Source organism: Gossypium hirsutum, chromosome A01 (assembly GCF_007990345.1).
Source record: "Gossypium hirsutum isolate 1008001.06 chromosome A01, Gossypium_hirsutum_v2.1, whole genome shotgun sequence".
Taxonomy (NCBI): domain Eukaryota; kingdom Viridiplantae; phylum Streptophyta; class Magnoliopsida; order Malvales; family Malvaceae; genus Gossypium; species Gossypium hirsutum.
In genome coordinates, this window is record NC_053424.1 from 59,386,338 (window position 1) to 59,403,553 (window position 17,216).

General features: G+C 34.8%; 1 non-coding gene across 1 annotated transcript; it reads right to left on the minus strand.

The window, feature by feature from the left end:
- Nucleotides 1–15,411: 15,411 nt before the first annotated feature.
- Nucleotides 15,412–15,518, minus strand: LOC121208189 (small nucleolar RNA R71). The gene has a single exon (XR_005903138.1). It is a non-coding gene; the product is annotated as a small nucleolar RNA R71 (small nucleolar RNA).
- Nucleotides 15,519–17,216: the final 1,698 nt, after the last annotated feature.

Consider the following 17,216-nt stretch of genomic DNA (forward strand, 5'->3'; position numbering starts at 1 on the left):
CTAGTTTCTGGAAAAATTAGCGGATCTTAATTTGGAGTTCCGTAGCTCCTGATATAAATAATTTAGTGACTATGACTCGAGGGAACAGCTTGGTCTGAACATAAGTAAAAGTGCAAATATGGTTGTATTACCTTGAGGAACAAGTTGATAATTGCTTCTTACTTTTCATACAGTCTTATTAAGCTATAAAGCTTACTCCCTTCTTTTTCTTTTCTTTAGTGTTGTCAGATTAGATCGGAATTGGAGATCGTTGGAGGCAGCATCACACTATTACGTCATCACCTTTGGAATATGGATATATGCTAAGCGTGTTCAAGTGAGCGGCATGTATAGGGACTACGTTTTTATGATATGTGTTATTATGATTAGCCTAATGTATTGGTCTATATTGAGTTATTAGTATATGGCCAAGAGGTGTGTCTCATATTGATTATGGTTTGTGAACCTATCTATCTATGCTATGTTCTAATGCTTGTGATGAGATGATGTGATTATGCTTGTTGACCATATATGGTTGGTGTTATGAAACATGTGCATGGTGAATGTTTTATGACCAATCTAAGTGGTCATGGCCATGAATTAAATGTGTAATATAGAAATAAAGATGTGAAGGATTAAAGGTAACTTAAAGGCTTGGAAAATAGCCTAAGTGTTGGCCACACGGGCTTAGCACACGAGCATGTGGCTCGGCCGTGTGGTTCAATTTATTCGCTGATGTCATAGTTAGAGAGTTACACGGCCTAAGGGAATGGGTGTGTCGAAGGCACACGGGCGTGTCCTTGTGTCCACACGGGCGTTTGACTTTGTGTCATGGAAAAAAATTTCTATGTTTTCCCATAACTTTCTAAGGTTCTTGTTTTAGTCCCTAACTACTTTCAATACATGTTTAGGGCTTCGTAGGCCCGTGTATGGGACATTATGCATATGTATGAAAAGTTTTGATATGATTGAAATTTTGTAGCCAGTTTTTGCATGTTTGTGAATGATTAAGTCTAGTAATGCCTCGTACCCTGTTTCGGCGTCGGACATGGGTAAGGGGTGTTACATTTAGTGGTATCAGAGTTATGGTTTAGTCGGTTCTCCGGGTAACCTAGCACGTGTAAAAGTCTAGCTATGCATGCCAAAAATTCATGATAGTGTGATGTCTTCCGGCGTGAATGAGAATTACCTTGTGTAGACAAGGTACTCTCCATCCGAGCTACACCCGATCACGTAGATAGAGATACGAAGGTTTTCAAATAAAGTGCAGTTATGATGAGTTGAAACTCGAAAAGGTACGAATAAGAATTCATGAAACGTATATATATATTTGTGATATGAGAAACATGGAATAGAATGTGTACATGGCATAATGAGCTTATCTATGGTTGATTGACAATCCCATGGTGTATATGATTGATTTGTTTGAGTGAATGCATGTGTTTAGATAACTTACTAAAAATACAGGTAGAACGAATGTTCATGTATAATTATTTGAATGATTATGATTGGCAAGCTCGTACAGCTTAAATAAATATGTTAAATTGTTCGGATAGATTTATATGATTGTAATAACATGTATATGATGATGTGTGAAATCAAAGTTTCGATTGTAATGTATGTTCATCCATGTTTGTTGGTCCTTATATGATATGATGTGCTTAATATGTTTAATTAAGTGAATGTGATGAGAAAAGTTATCCAGAATTTATAGAATGTGTGCATAAGTGAATTTGACTGAATAAGATAATCGAAAAATTGTGAAATACAAATATGAACGATAATTTTTCCAAAAATGAATGACATGATTGTGATGGTGTGACTATGATGATGAAAGTTATGTCATATTCATATGTATATGAGAGTCGAGTCAGAGGCCCTACAACCTCACCCTCTTATTAGAGTGGTATTTTGTGATGGAATTTCGTGAGATTTGCGTTGAATAAACTCACAAGTGTGAAACCAAATAGTTCAGTGGAGGAATAACTATAAATATGATTAGAGATTTAAAATGAGTTGATAAGTAAGCCAGAGCTAGAAAAGTATTAGGTTGACAAAAAGATTATTTGAGTATTGCACTGTCACAGTTAGAGAAGAAATTTACTTTGGTAAATCAAATTACTCAGGTACGAGGTCGAGAAAATGTAATGATTGAGATCTCCTCAGAAATGATTTGTGATGATAGAAATAGTTGCTGAGGAAATGTGTGTGAAGCTATGATTCTGTTTCTTCTGAATGGTACTCTGTTTTGGTACATATGTATGAACAGGATGTGGTCCTTGTTGCATTTGATTCCAGTGAGTCTGGGTAGTATCCTCTTCTGGATTTCTTTTCTCTGGGAGATCATTAAGATCTTTATTATTTATTTCATCTGGACTATGATTTTGGAAATTCTGTATTTCTTCATATCTTGAAAGTAAATGTCTTGAATCTCTGGTCATTCTTGTTGTTAATATGTATCGAACATGGTTCATTTTATGGGATATTCTTGGGTCAGAGTTAAAAGTGTTTATTATGATTATTTCTTTAGCCTGATTACGAAAATAAGGTGATATTGATGTAACGTTTTCTAGTTTTATAAAAAGGGTTGAAATTTACTAGCGTATAGATTGTGATAGCTCAAGTCCAGATTGTGTAATGAGTTTTATTTACTGGTAATCTTGATTTCGATTGGGATTAGCAAGAAACCATATGGTCTGCTTAAACAAAACTAGTTCATAGAGAATTTTGATTTGTGTTATGAAAGAATCATAAAAGGGCTGTATGTTCGACTTATTCTATTATTAGTATCAAGGGATTTCTTAAATTATTAAACATTGATGATTAAGGGCAATTCGGTTGTTCAATCTATGCGGATTACTTGCTCGAAAGGTTAAATGAGATATTTATGTCTGAGTCTATTTTCAGGTCTGGGAACGAAATTTCATTTCTTCATGGTAAAAAAACGGGTAGTCTGAAAAAAAGGCATATTTTAGAAGACCATGACATGAGTTAAAATTGTTCTAATTGATAAAATTATCACTTTCATGGGAAATTAAAATTGTCTATTATATACTAGCAAACTTTTAAATGGTTGGAAGTGTTGTTAATCGAGGTATTAAATTTAGTTCACCTGAACTCGGGCAGAGAGTTCTCGATTTTTTTTCAATGATGTGTCATTAAGTGGATTATAATGTGTTTTGAGACTATAAGACAGTATAATAGTTTAAAATATCTAATGTCATGGATAGAGATCTGAGTTTGAGGTAGCATAAGTGACTTGAGCTATTGAAAGATTTCGAGTTAGTCATTGTTGATCTTTGAGAAAGGTTAAAAGCAGTTACAAGTGTCTAGTTAAGAAAACCCCGTTTACTTTGAGAATGATGGTTACACAGTTGAATTTGTTTGTTGACAAGATCGGTCTTAGCCGAATTCAAGATTGAAAACTGAAATTTCATTGCAAGTCTGTACAGTTGAGAAAAGTGTTAGTGAATTGTCATCTAAACAGGTACAGTGAGGGTCGACATCTGGTTGTAAATTTCAGGTCAGACCTAATGAATGATATTATATTAGAGTAAAGATTTGTGTAACAGAAAACCCAGAACCTGTACGAAATGTTGCAAGAAAACTCATAGAAATGATGTATTAGTGATCGAGTTTGGGACTCGACATTTCTGATTTTGTATTTGACGTTGTCGAATTTCATAAAAAGCTTTGAATGCGTGGTTGTGTCTTGGCACCGCATTTAATTTTCAGTTTGATTGGTTTAGATTCTCGACAATATGTTTCATTTTCGTGTTTCAAAATTTAAATGTAATTGAGAATTGAATTCGTAAACTATTGGGTCGTACGAGGTAATAGAGTATAAGGCCATTGATGTATTGACTAGCTTCACCATGCAAATTTGAGAAGATTCAAGTGTGTTATGTGTATATGTGATATGACGGTATGGATCGTACCCTTTGTGTATATAAGTTCTCCGATATTGATTAAGATTCAGTTGATATGTTGTATGATGAAGAACTGCGCATGACTTCGGTACAAAAGATTGAAGTGTTAAGAACTAAAAGTTCAATACTAGGGGGGGTTCTCTAATAATGTCGTGAATAATGAAGCCTATGCGAATACCACCTCATTTTCGGTAAGATTTTTGGGGACGAAAGTCCCTAAGGGGGGAATTGTAGCATCTTGAAATAGGGTTTAGTCAAAATAGTAGCTTTGAAACCATAAATCTGAGGTCAATAAATTATTTTAATATTATTTTTTGTGTTATAGCATGATTATATGAGTGCATGAAAATTTTGGTGAATTAATTTTAGCGTTTGTGAGCATAATTGCGAAAAAGGACTAAATCGCATAAAGGTCAAAAGTCTTGTTTTACTACCCAAATATGTTAAATAGCTAGAGAACCAAAATTGGAGGTCTTTAAAGTGCAAATAGGCCATTTAGGGAGTGATGGCTGGCAATAGGGACAAGAAAATTTGAAAAGTCAACATTTGGTGGCATTAGGTGACTTGTTCTGGTAATAAAATAAAATAAAGAAAAAGTTGACATCTTTTTCATTTCTTCTTCTTTTGGGGGTTTTGAGAGCTTAAATTTTCAGCCACTTAGTCCCCTTGCAAGTAAGTGATTTTGATGGTCATTTTTGATGATTTTTGTATTTTTGGAACCCTTGTAGCTTAATCTAGCTAATGAGGGGATTATTTTGCAAAATGGTTGAAATTCTAGTGTTTTTCCATATGAATATTTATGTTGTTTGCTAAATTTTTATGGAAGAAAATAAGTCATGGTTGTGTAATAAACAACTTTTGTGAAAGGATTTTCATGAAAAACACCTAGATGGACCTTTTTGTAAAGGTTGATAAAAAGGTGATAAGTGTGTGAAATGAATGAAATTGTGAGCTGTTATAAGCCTAAAATAAATTTGGCTAGGCTTGATTGAAATTCGATAAAAATCTATTTACGAGCCTAGGGGTAAAATCGTAATTTTTGTGAAAGTCTAAGGGCAAAATGGTCATTTTGCCAAAGTATAAATTATGGAATGTATTGGTTAATGTGATGATTAAAGTAGTGAATTTTAGCATTTTAGATCAAGGAACCAAGATTCGGGCTTAAATCAGAAAGTACGAGGTTATGGACTAAAATGGCGTAATTAGCCGAAATTTCATTCGAGGTAAGTCTGTGTGATTAAATAAGCATGATATCCATGTTATTGTTAATATACTTGAAATCTATCTTGCTATGATTGTATTGAATTTTATGTTGATGATATTGTATATGAGAAAGTGATGCCAAATGTTAATAGCATTTATGCAATGATTGAATGCATGGAAATTTGATGGAATATGATATTCCATTAAAATGAGTAAGTTGTGCGTAAATACTACAGTTTTATCGTTATTATGTACTGAATGGTTAATTTTGCATGAAATGTTTGAATGTGGCTATGAGAAATGTATAATGAGACTTAATGTGATAAACTCCCGGTTGAACTTTGAGAATAGATTGGATATTCATGCAATGACATTTAGGTGACATGTGTGCTAGTGTAAGACATGTTTGGGACATGGCATCGGCATTGAGACGAGAGCTAGTGTAAGACCATGTCTGGGACATGGCATCGGCCTCGAGATATGAAAGCTAGTGTAAGATCATGTCTAGGACATGGCATCAGCTTGGTATGTGTCAATGTAAGACCATGTCTGGGACATGGCATCGGCATCGACAAATGAGAGCCAGTGTAAGACCATGTCTGGGACATGGCATCGGCCTCGATATATGAGAGTCAGTGTAAGATCATGTCTGGGATATGGCATCGACTTTGATGTGTGAGCAAGTGTAAAACCATGTCCAGGACATGGCATCGGCATCTTAGCCTATGTTTGAGGCCTATTGAATATCCTATAGTATTCCAGGAGGCTCAGCGGGTAGTTCAAAGCTTGTGATGAAAGCGAGAAGGTAAGTATATGAGCATGTTGAAAAGGTACAAGTATGTACTCGAAGCTCAAATACTATTACGATCATGAAATGATGCATCTTTGGTAAGGATACAAATAAGTAACCTATGCCTGTGAGAATGAAATATTAATGGCCTTCTGATTATGGTTCTATGCTTATGATGTACTGATATGTATTTTTACCATGATGTTTTCAATGGTTTGTAAAGGTGTTATAAGCTTAGTTGCCATCATTTTACACTAAATAGTTTTGGGACAACTACAGTAGTCCAACTTGGAAAATACACCAAATATAGTGGAAAGAGGGCTAAAGATTGAATGAAATATGGAATTAAAGCTAATCGAGTCTAGTTTCTTATAAAGGAAACGGTGTAAGGAAAGGAATTTCATATTATGAGATATTTGAATTTGTGTGAAACAGAGTCAGAACGATTTTGAAATCCCCTATTCTGATTTGACAAAATCATTGAAAATTGTACAAAAATATTTATGGGTTGTAATTTATATTCAAAGAATTCTTAACGAGAATATTTATATTCAAGATAAATATCAGGAACATCATCCGAGTCCCTATTATGAGATAATTAATTTTTAGTGAAGAGGGGTCGAAATTGTCAAACAGCGAAAAAGGGGTAACTTTAAGGAATAAACTGTACGAATTAGCTGAACCAAAAATTCTAAAAATTTTATGGTAAGAATATATGTGAGTCTAGTTTCTGGAAAAATTAGCGGATCTTAATTTGGAGTTCAGTAGCTCCTGATATAAATAATTTAGTGACTATGACTCGAGGGAACAGCTTGGTCTGAACATAAGTAAAAGTGCAACTATGGTTGTATTACCTTGAGGAACAAGTTGATAATTGCTTCTTACTTTTCATACAGTCTTATTAAGCTATAAAGCTTACTCCCTTCCTTTTCTTTTCTTTAGTGTTGTCAGATTAGCTCGGAATTGGAGATCGTTGGAGGCAGCATCACACTATTACGTCATCACGTTTGGAATATGGATATATGCTAAGCGTGTTCAAGTGAACGGCATGTATAGGGACTACTTTTTTATGATATGTGTTATTATGATTTGCCTAGTTATTAGTAAATGGCCAAGAGGTGTGTCTCATATTGATTATGGTTTGTATGCTATGTTTTAATGCTTGTGATGAGATGATGTGATTATGCTTGTTGGCCATATATGGTTGGTGTTATGAAATATGTGCATGATGAATTTTTTTGACCAATCTAAGTGTTCATGGCCATGAATTAAATGTGTAATATGGAAATAAAGATGTGAAGGATTAAAGGTAACTTAAAGGCTTGGAAAATAGCCTAAGTGTTGGCCACACGGGCTGAGACACAGCTGTGTGTCTCAACCATGTAGGGGACACGACCTTAGCACACGGGCGTATGGCTTGCCGTCTGGTTCAATTCATTCGTTGACGTCATAGTCAGAGAGTTACACGACCTGAGGACACGGGCGTGTCGAAGGCACACGGGCATGTCCCTATGTCCACATGGGTGTATGACTTTGTGTCATGGAAAAAATTTCTAAGTTTTCCCAAAACTTTCTAAGGTTCTCGGTTTAGTCCCTAACTACTTTCAATACATGTTTAGGGCTTCGTAGGCTCATGTATGGGACATTATGCATGTGTATGAAAAGTTTTGATACGATTGAAATTTTGTAGCTAGTTTTTGCATGTTTGTGAACGATTAAGTCTGGTAATTCCTCGTACCCTGTTCCGGTGTCGGACATGGGTAAGGGGTGTTACAAGTTCAGAATGGATAATGGTCTCGATTTCTATTCAACTGAGTTTAATGATTTCTGCAAATGAGAAGGAATTGAAAGAAATCACACAGTTGTTAGTACCCTGCAGCAGAATGATGTTGCCAAATAGACAAACAGAACGATACTTAAGAAAGTTCGATGTATGCTTTCAAATACAGGTTTAGAGAAGTAGGTTTGGGTCGAAGCTATTTGGTGAACCGGTCTCCATATTGAGCATTGGATGGAAAGGTTCCTAAAGGGATTTTTTGGGTAGTCCTCCTAATTACTCTAACCTTAGAGTTTTTGGTTGTCCTGCTTATGCTCGATCCAATATAAGAAAGCTTGAACCAAGGTTTGTAAAGTGATTTTTTTAGGTTTTGCAATCGATATAAAAGGCTATAAGTTATGGCGCCCAGAAACAAGTAAGATCATCATTAGTAGAGATGTTACGTTTGATGAAACATCAATAATTCTATCAAAAAGGGGGTCATCGAGTCAAAACAACACAAAAAGGTTGACTATTTTGAGTAAGGTGGAAACGAAAATAAAATAGGTGGCGATGTCATAGCGAACAAGGGCAACATCCTGATAAGTAGAATTGCCATGTTGTGATGTCACGTAGAAATCTTGAAACTGATTTTTTTTCAATGCAATAAAAGGTTTTGAAGCCACTCTATCCCAATGAAATACCCTTACATCTTAACTTAAAGATTATAAGCTAGCTTGGGACAGAAAAAGGTGAGAGATCAAACCATTGCAAAATTACTGTGTAGGAAATCTAGTGGCATATGCTCTAAGTGTTGCAGAGAGCATCAATTCAGCTGATTCTTTGAGTTTTTCAAAGGCAGTTCGAGCCTCTAATTCTAGCAAATGGCTTTTTACTGTAGAAGAAGAGATGGCGTCCCTCAATAAGAATGAGATTAGGCAACTTGTTAAACCACCCACCAAAAATAAAATAGTTGGTTGCAAGTGGGTGTTCAAAATGAATAAAGGAACGAGTCGAGCTAACACAATATTTAAGGCGAGGTTGGTCACAAAAGGCTACAGTCAAGTGGAGGGAGTTGATTTTCATGATTGTTTTTGTAACAGTCCATTTTAAGTCAAATCAGAACAGTGGTTTTGGGACAACAAATCTGAGGTCAAAATATTTATTTTATTATTATCTTAATGTTTACAGCATGAGTATATGATGGTGTGAAATTTTTGTTAAGAAATTTTAGCATTTAGTTGCTCAATTTGATAAAAAGGACTAAATCGCGTAAAGTGAAAAAGTGTTGTTCTATTAGTTAAAGGTGTCAAATAGCTTTGGTTTTTAAATATGGGGGCCTTAAATGGTAATTAAACCATCTAAAACTTGAGTGGACATTCTTGGACAAGGTTTTGTAATGTTTAAAGGTTATTATTAAGGTTAAAATGGTAAAATGGTTAATAAATGATAAAATAACTAAACACAAACATCTATCATCTTTTATGTTCTTCTTTAACCGAAATTGAAGAAGAAAGACTATTCTTAGGTCTTAAAGCATTAGGCCAACTCCTAGCTCAATTGTATGTCCATTTTTGCTCAGTTTTTAATGATTTCTATGTTTTTTTGATCGTTGCAACTAGTATAAGCTAGTCCAGGGACTATTTTGCAAAAATCTTAAAGGTTTTGAATGATGCCATTGATGAATACATGTGTATTTTGAAGTTTCTTGATAGATTATGAACGCTTGTTGATAGATATACAAGTTTTGTTCAGTGATTTTTAGTAAAAATGCAAAATAGGGATTAATTTGTGAAATGTGTAAACTTAGTGGTTAAAATGTGAAATAAATGAAAAAATGGGCTACTAGGGGCATAATAGTAATTCAGCTAGCATGGGTTTGATTGAAATTTTATTAATTTGTGATTTTATGAAATGAGGACTAAATTGTGAAAAATGTAAAATATTAGGGACAAAAGTGTTAATGTGTTTTTAAAGTGTGTTTTCGACTAAATTGAATCAATAGATGATTAAATAAGTCAATTTGGAATATATTTAGATCAAGAAAGGATAAATACGAACTTAGATCAGGGAAAGAATAAAGTTATGGAATAGTAGACTCGATTCGTCATTTTTGCATCTGAGGTAAGTTCGTATGTTATAATTTAATTTCAAATGTATTCTATATGCTTTGATATAGCAAAAATTGTGATTATGTGACTTCGGACAAATTTGGGAATGATTCGATGATAATTCGACAGTTGGAATCCCGATTGAACCTTAGGAATAGATTAGGATGCTAGTGACAAGTCATTAGGGATACTTTAGTTAGCTTCAGGCCATGATATAGCACTTCAGGTGCAAGAGAAATTGATTTGGGTTTGGGCCATGCATATCGGCCGATTTGGCTTCAAGCCATGATATCAGTATTTCAGAGATAAGTTACCTTGATTTGGCTACGGGCCATGGTATAGGTACCTATCGAGTGAGACCCTTGAGTATCTGACTTCTACTCCGAATGGTTCAATGAGTTAATGAAATATGAGAATGTGTATGAGATTAGTACGAGATGGTACAAGTATGTGCTTAAACCATATTAGCTTTGAATCGAAGAAATGGTAAAGAAAGTATATAGTTTAGTGAAAGAGTTATTGAAAGGTTTGTTAGTTGATGTGAATTCTTATACTTACGATCAATGGTTGAATTATAGGTTATGATTATATCAAATTTATGTCATACGAGCTTACTAAGCTTAATAGCTTACTCCGTTTATTTCTCTATGTTTTATAGTGAATTCAAAGTTAGCTCGGAGTCAGGGATTATCGAAGACATCGTCACACTATCCACCTATCTCTCGGTACATATGAACTTGGTATTTTAAGTATATGGCATGTAGACGGACTTTGGTCATTTTGGTTATGTTTTAGTAATGGATTTGGTTATTTGAAATGTCTTGTAAATGTTAAATATTCGATTTTGTGCATAGCCATGAGAGTTGGCTTATTTTGGGTTGTTTTGGATGTGTATATATATGCAAATGGCCTTTGATGTGTAGTTTGTGATTTGGTTGTATATATAGCCATGGAAGTTGGCTTAATTTGGTTGGTTTGGTACTGTGTTTATATGCTTGATTATGTGTTATTTGATGAATATGTCATACTTGTGAGATTAGACCAATTTTGCATATTTGTGATAGGTTATATTGATGTTTATGATAGTGGATTTTGACATGAAATTGAATGGCACATAGTGAGATTTTATATCTTGGATCAAATGGTATGAAATGTGTTTGTTTGAAGTTGATCTAAATGCTCATAAATGCTATGTTTTGGTGTTATTAAGTTTTGTGTAGGTGAGCATAAGATAGGGTGGCACAATGGCTTGGTAAATAGTCTATTTTTGTCCATACGGGCAGAAACACGGGTGTGTGTCTTAGCCGTGTGTGACTTACGGTCAAGTACACGGTCGTGTGTCCCCTAGTGTTGACTTTAAAATTAAGTCAATATGCCCCACATGGCCTCACACACGGGCCTGTGACTTGGCTTTGTGGCATAAGTTAGTATACCCTGCAGGTTTGGCACGGCCTAGCACGTGGCCTGGAACACGGGTGTATGTGGCCATTCTTAGGGCATACGAGCTAACCATACGAACGTGTGTGTTGGCTGTGTGACCCAAGTTAGAGAGTTACACGGGGTTGGACATGGGCTGGGACACGGCCATGTGCTCTTATTTTGAATGTCCACACAGCCTTTGACACGAGCATGTCTGGTGGCCGTGTGAAACACAAGGCCTGGTCACACGGGAGTGTGTCCCCTATTTTGAGGAAAGTTTTCGAAGTTTTGTAAAACTTTCATAAGTTATCGGTTAAGCTTGGAACCACTCCCAAAGCATGTTTAGGGCTTTGTAGGCTCATATTAGGGACAAATTAATTGAGATTGAATTATGAATGGTTGAATTGAGAAAATATTTGCTAAATGATTTTTTAATTGTTTTGTAAGTTAGGTAATGCTCCGTAACCCTATTCCGGCGTAGAGTACGGGTGAAGGGTGCTACAATTTTTCTCTCTTATTGTAAAGCATACGTCAATTTGGGCACTGTTAGCTCTTGTTGCATTACACAGTCTTGAATTATAGCACATAGATGTAAAAATTGCATTCCTTCATGGAAACTTAGAGGAGAACATTTACATGAAACATGTAAATTATTGTTTAGAGTGTTTTGGTGGATTAAGTGTAGAGATGAGTAAGTAAATTATTTGTTTTAGTTAAGTATAGAATTTTTTGCATGCGCCATTTGGTGAACTCTTAACTTGGAGAAGATTTGTGGTTTTGTGGACTCTTTTTCTAAGTGTACGTCACCCAGATGCATTGGCAAACTTGCTTGCTTTACCGTTGAATGGATTTGTTTATTATTAAATAAGGAAAATAGTTAGTTAAATTGAGACTTAGTTAGAATAGAACTAAGCTATTGTAGGTGAAAAGACTTAACTTTTGATAAGTGCACTTAATCCTGCGAATCAAGAGTGTTAGTGGAATTATCTGATTTTTCCACTAAACCTTGTTTTCATGCTTAAGTATATAAGGATAGTAGTACCTTCATCGAAAAACATTATGTCTTCTTTTTGCCTATATTCCTCCTTGATCTTCCTTGCATTTTCTAAAAATTCAACGTCCAAAAAACCTATCTGAAGGTGGGTTCGTTGTAGTTAGCTAACTTATACGTTTTCCATAGTTCTCTAATAATTACTGATGAACCCTAGGTTATTTTTAAGGTTATTTGTGTGTTTCTGATTCTACTTGCATAGTGTAAGACTAGTATGTAAGAAAGGAAACTTCTTGGTTCAGGGTTAAGTGCTAATGTTTGATGCATGCATGTTTAGATTTGATGAAATAGTAATATAATATGTTTAAATAACCTTGTTTTTAGCTCCAGACACTACTGAAGGTCCGAGTGACAAAAGTAAAGGATTGCTATTTAGACTTTTTTATTTTTCTGGTGAGTTCCTTCTTACTTCCATTTACTTTATAATATTGTAAGGTAAGTATTCTTACTCTGTAAAGGATAATCAATTTATGTGAGTGTGAATAATGGTTTGTATGTCTAGGATAAAAAGTATGGGCCATTTTCATGTTCAGCCACTATCATCTTATTCGAAAATGAATGATATGATATGAACTAATCTACAGAAATGGTGTTAAAGAGTAGCCTTCGGTAGGGAAAATATATATTGCAAACCGGATTGGCATAACACAATTAAACATCCTATTGAATGATTTTGAAATGGAAGATATAAGGAGAGATGTATATGAATGAAACAGAAACATCTGACATGAATCTGACTCTGAAATCTAGGTATGTGGTTGGTATAAAAATAGAATGTTTGAGTTATGTTGTGTTGGCGTAAAGTATTAGCCTACGTGGCACGCCATTGGCATACTAAGTCTGTCTAAGTTCTGTATATGCCATTGGGCATACTCTGTAATGTTGAGTGATTCCTTTGAAAGATTGGATTGTGCTATTAGTATTATGTTTAAAATTTCTATGGAACTCACTAAGTTCTTTTGAACTTACCCCGTTACCCTTTTCCTTCTCGAGCTTACTGTTGAAGGAAGACTTCCTGAAGGACTACGCCAGAGGATATCTACTACTATGAGACATCTGTTAATTTGTATTATGCATAACATATGGGATGATGTCTAGTTGTATTTTGAGATGGAATTGTAATTGAAACTTATGATTGTTAAACAATGCTTTAATGAAATTATCTTATTTAAGTTTATACGCCAATTGGCTTATACTTTATCTTCATATTCTTTAAAGCCTTAATTCAAACACTACAAATTATACAAAGTTTTAGCCAAAAACATTTTTAAAGATGGATGATTTCTAAGTAGTGACACGTCATACTTGGATCCTTCTAAGGGATCTGGTTTGGCATGTTACACAACAACCTTAAGGCTTCAGGATTGAAGGCAATGAAGATCAAGTATGCCTTCTACAAAAATCTTTATATGGCCTGAAGTAGTCTCCTCGGTAGTTGTATAAGAAGTTTGATTCTTTCATGTTAAGTATTGATTTCATTCAAATTAAGTATGACAATTTTGTGTATCTACAACATTTAGATGATAGGTCATTTATTTATTTATTACTTTACATTGATGATATGTTAATTGCGATTAAGGATCATCAGAAATAAACCAACTTAAACTTCTTAGCTCTAAATTCGAGATGAATTATCTTGGTACAGGAAAGAAAAATTTAGGGATGGAAATTTCGAGAGATGGACACTCCGGGAAGTTATATGATAACTCTTGAAAAGAGTTATAATTCATGTCTTTAGACTGGGTCAATTGTTTGTACTTAAGTGAACTTAGTTGCATTTTAGGATATTATTTTAGCATTTTTTAGAACATTTCATAAGAAGCTTGGATGGTGCTTAAATATTATTATTTGTTACTTTTAATTGCATGTGGAAGGGTTGTGTTCAGTGGTTTGGTAGGTGCAGGATGCGGAGAAAGAAATAAATGAATGAAGGTTTATCGTGGCAAAAGGTTGGACAGTTTGTCAACTTGAATGTTGTATTAAGGCCTATAAACACGAGCAAGGTAACTTCAGGTTTTTGCTCTCAAAAGAAGTAGACCACTTTAGAAATCTTCTGAGTAGTAGATTGATTACAATTTTTCCTAGGCAAATCTGACAGTAAAGGCAGATTCTTCATAATTCCAACCTTCTATATTAACGTCGTATATCCCTTATCAATTGTTGTAGTATCTTTTCCATTAAATCCTTAGTTGTTTATTTGTTAGTTACATATTATTCATACAATCATCTTTATAATTTCCGTTACATTTACATTTCTATTCTCGTTTTGCCACAGCATTTCCAAGTATTCATTAATTCTACATATTGCATACATCATTATTCCTTTTGATTGTCACTACATACTTGCAATTGCTTTGCCATAGCATTAACCACATTTTATTATAATAACTTGACCACTTTTGTGCCTCAATTCAATCCTCGTGGAAGAGATGCTCACTCATCACTTAATTACTTGATTTGATGTGTATACTTGCACAATTCCTATATCATATTCACACGTGAAAAGTTTTTGGCACCATTGTCAGGGATCGACAATTTGGTGAAATTTGGTTTTGTTATTTTACTTAGTTCTATTAGTTTTATTTAACTTAGTTGTTTTTAGTTTTTACAGGTTTGTCATCATTCCATGAAAAGAGGCATTCCTGCTAACAAAGAGTAGCCTTTTGGCCCAGAGATCGAGAGAATTTTGCGAAGAAGGCAAAAAGAACTGAGAAAAATGTCTAGAAACGGGAATGATCCTAGTCTCAATGATAATCCAAATGGTCAGGATGTTAATCCTCCTATTTGTCAGGTGATAGATGATCGAGACAGACCCATTTGAGGGTATGTTGTTCCAATTTTGGATTATTTGAATCAGGGATAGTCAGGACACAAATAAAGCTCAACAATTCAAGTTGAAGCCGCTGATGTTTCAAATGTTACAAATAGTACGACAGTTTAATGGATTACCTACTGAAGATCCAAGGCTGCATTTAAGACTTTTTCTAGATGTTTGTGACTTGTTCAGGTAACAGGGTGTTCCTAAAGATGCCCGGCGACTTAAACTGTTTCCATATTCTTTAAGAGATCGTGCAAAAGCATGGTTGAATGCTTTGCCATCGAGGATAGTGACATCATGGAATGATCTTTGCCAGAAGTTTTTTCTATGGTATAATCCTCCAAATATGAATATCAATTTAAGTAATGACATCACATCTTTTTGACAATTAGAAGATGAAACATTATATGAAGCTTGGGAACGATTTAAAGAGTTAATTCAGAAATGTTCAATGCATGGATTTCAGCATTGGACTCAGATAGAGATGTTTTATAATGGGTTGAATGCACATACGAGGATGGTAGTTGATACTTCTGCTAGTGGTACCTTGTTGGATAAATCTTACAATGAAGCGTATAAGATTTTGGAACGGATTGCTAACAATGATTACCAATACCCTACCACACGAGTTGAAACTGGCAAGAGAGCTGCTGGCACCATGCAACTTGATGCAATCATTTCATTGACTGCCTAGTTATCATCTTTAACTAATATGATTAAAACAATGAAGAAACCAACCGCAGTTTAGGAATTCTGTGTTTATGGTAATGAAAACCATCTATTTGATGAATGCCCATCAAATCCAGCATTTGTGTGCTACATGGCTAATTTCAATTGGAATAATATCCCTAGTCCAACACCTATAATCCAGGGTGGAAGCAACATCCAAACTTTACTTGGAATAATCAAGGAGTGCAAAATTTTAACAATGCTACATGATAGAATACCGACAGTGCACCGCTAGGTTATAATCATCATATGCCGAGGCAAAATGCTCAACAAGGTTAAGTAGCGTCATCTAATTCTATTGAATCTTTGTTGAAGGAGTATATGTCCAAAAATGATGTTATGATTCAGAGTCAGGCTGCGTCTCTCTAAGCTCTTGAAAATCAAGTGGGGCAAATAGAGAACGCTCTAAATTCGAGACCACAAGGAGCATTGCCAAGTAATACTGAGAAAACGAGATCATAAGGAAAATAGCATTGCAAAACAATCACCCTTAATTAGAAGTGGGACTCAGCTAGATGAAGTTGTTTAAGATGCCACGGTAAAAGAGGGCAATTTCAGACTCGACCAGGAAAAGAATTCAGAATGTGTCTGAAAAGCATACTACAATTGAAAAGGTAAACCAACAACTTATTGCAGAAAAATTAGATCATTTTAATAGTGGAAATGCCACAAAAAAATGTCAGCACCCTCAAGGACTATCACCTCTACCATTTCCTCATCGATTCCACAATTGTAAACAAAAGGCCCAGTTCATAAGGTTTTTGGATGTTTTGAACCAACTTCACATTAACGTATCGCTAGTATAAACTTTTGAATAAATGCCCAATTATGTGAAATTTATGAAAGACATGCTATTAAAGAAGTGCAGATTGGGAGAGTTTGAGACTGTTGCTCTCACTGAAAGGTGCACGTGAATGTTGGTGAATAAACTACCTCCGAAGCTGAAGGATCTAGGGAGTTCCAAGCTCAGGAAGTATTTCTCCCTTTATTACATCGCATTATGTAAATATATATGTTCTTACATTCGTGATTCATATACGTACATGCATTGAGGATAACATATCCCATAGGTTTGGGGTGTGTTGACCATTGAGGATAACTCTTGAAGCTATATTCGTTAACATGGAAATACTCAATAATGAATAAAGTTGAAATGTTTAAGAAAATTCTTTAAAAAAAATGCCATCAAATACTCCAATGCTTAGAATTGTCGAGTAAGTCAGCACCACTTTCTTTGACCATCGTGCTGTTAACTAGAAAGGTGAGTTTGAGTAAGAGTGTGTAATAAAAAAAATTATGGGCACTCTATTGTGGTAATGGGCTGAGTAGCTAAGGAGATAGTTGTTTACCCCATCCATCTTTTTAGTCAAAAGCCTTAGCTTCATGATTGAGTATTCGACAATTTAGAGTACGCTTCATTGTAATTGTCAA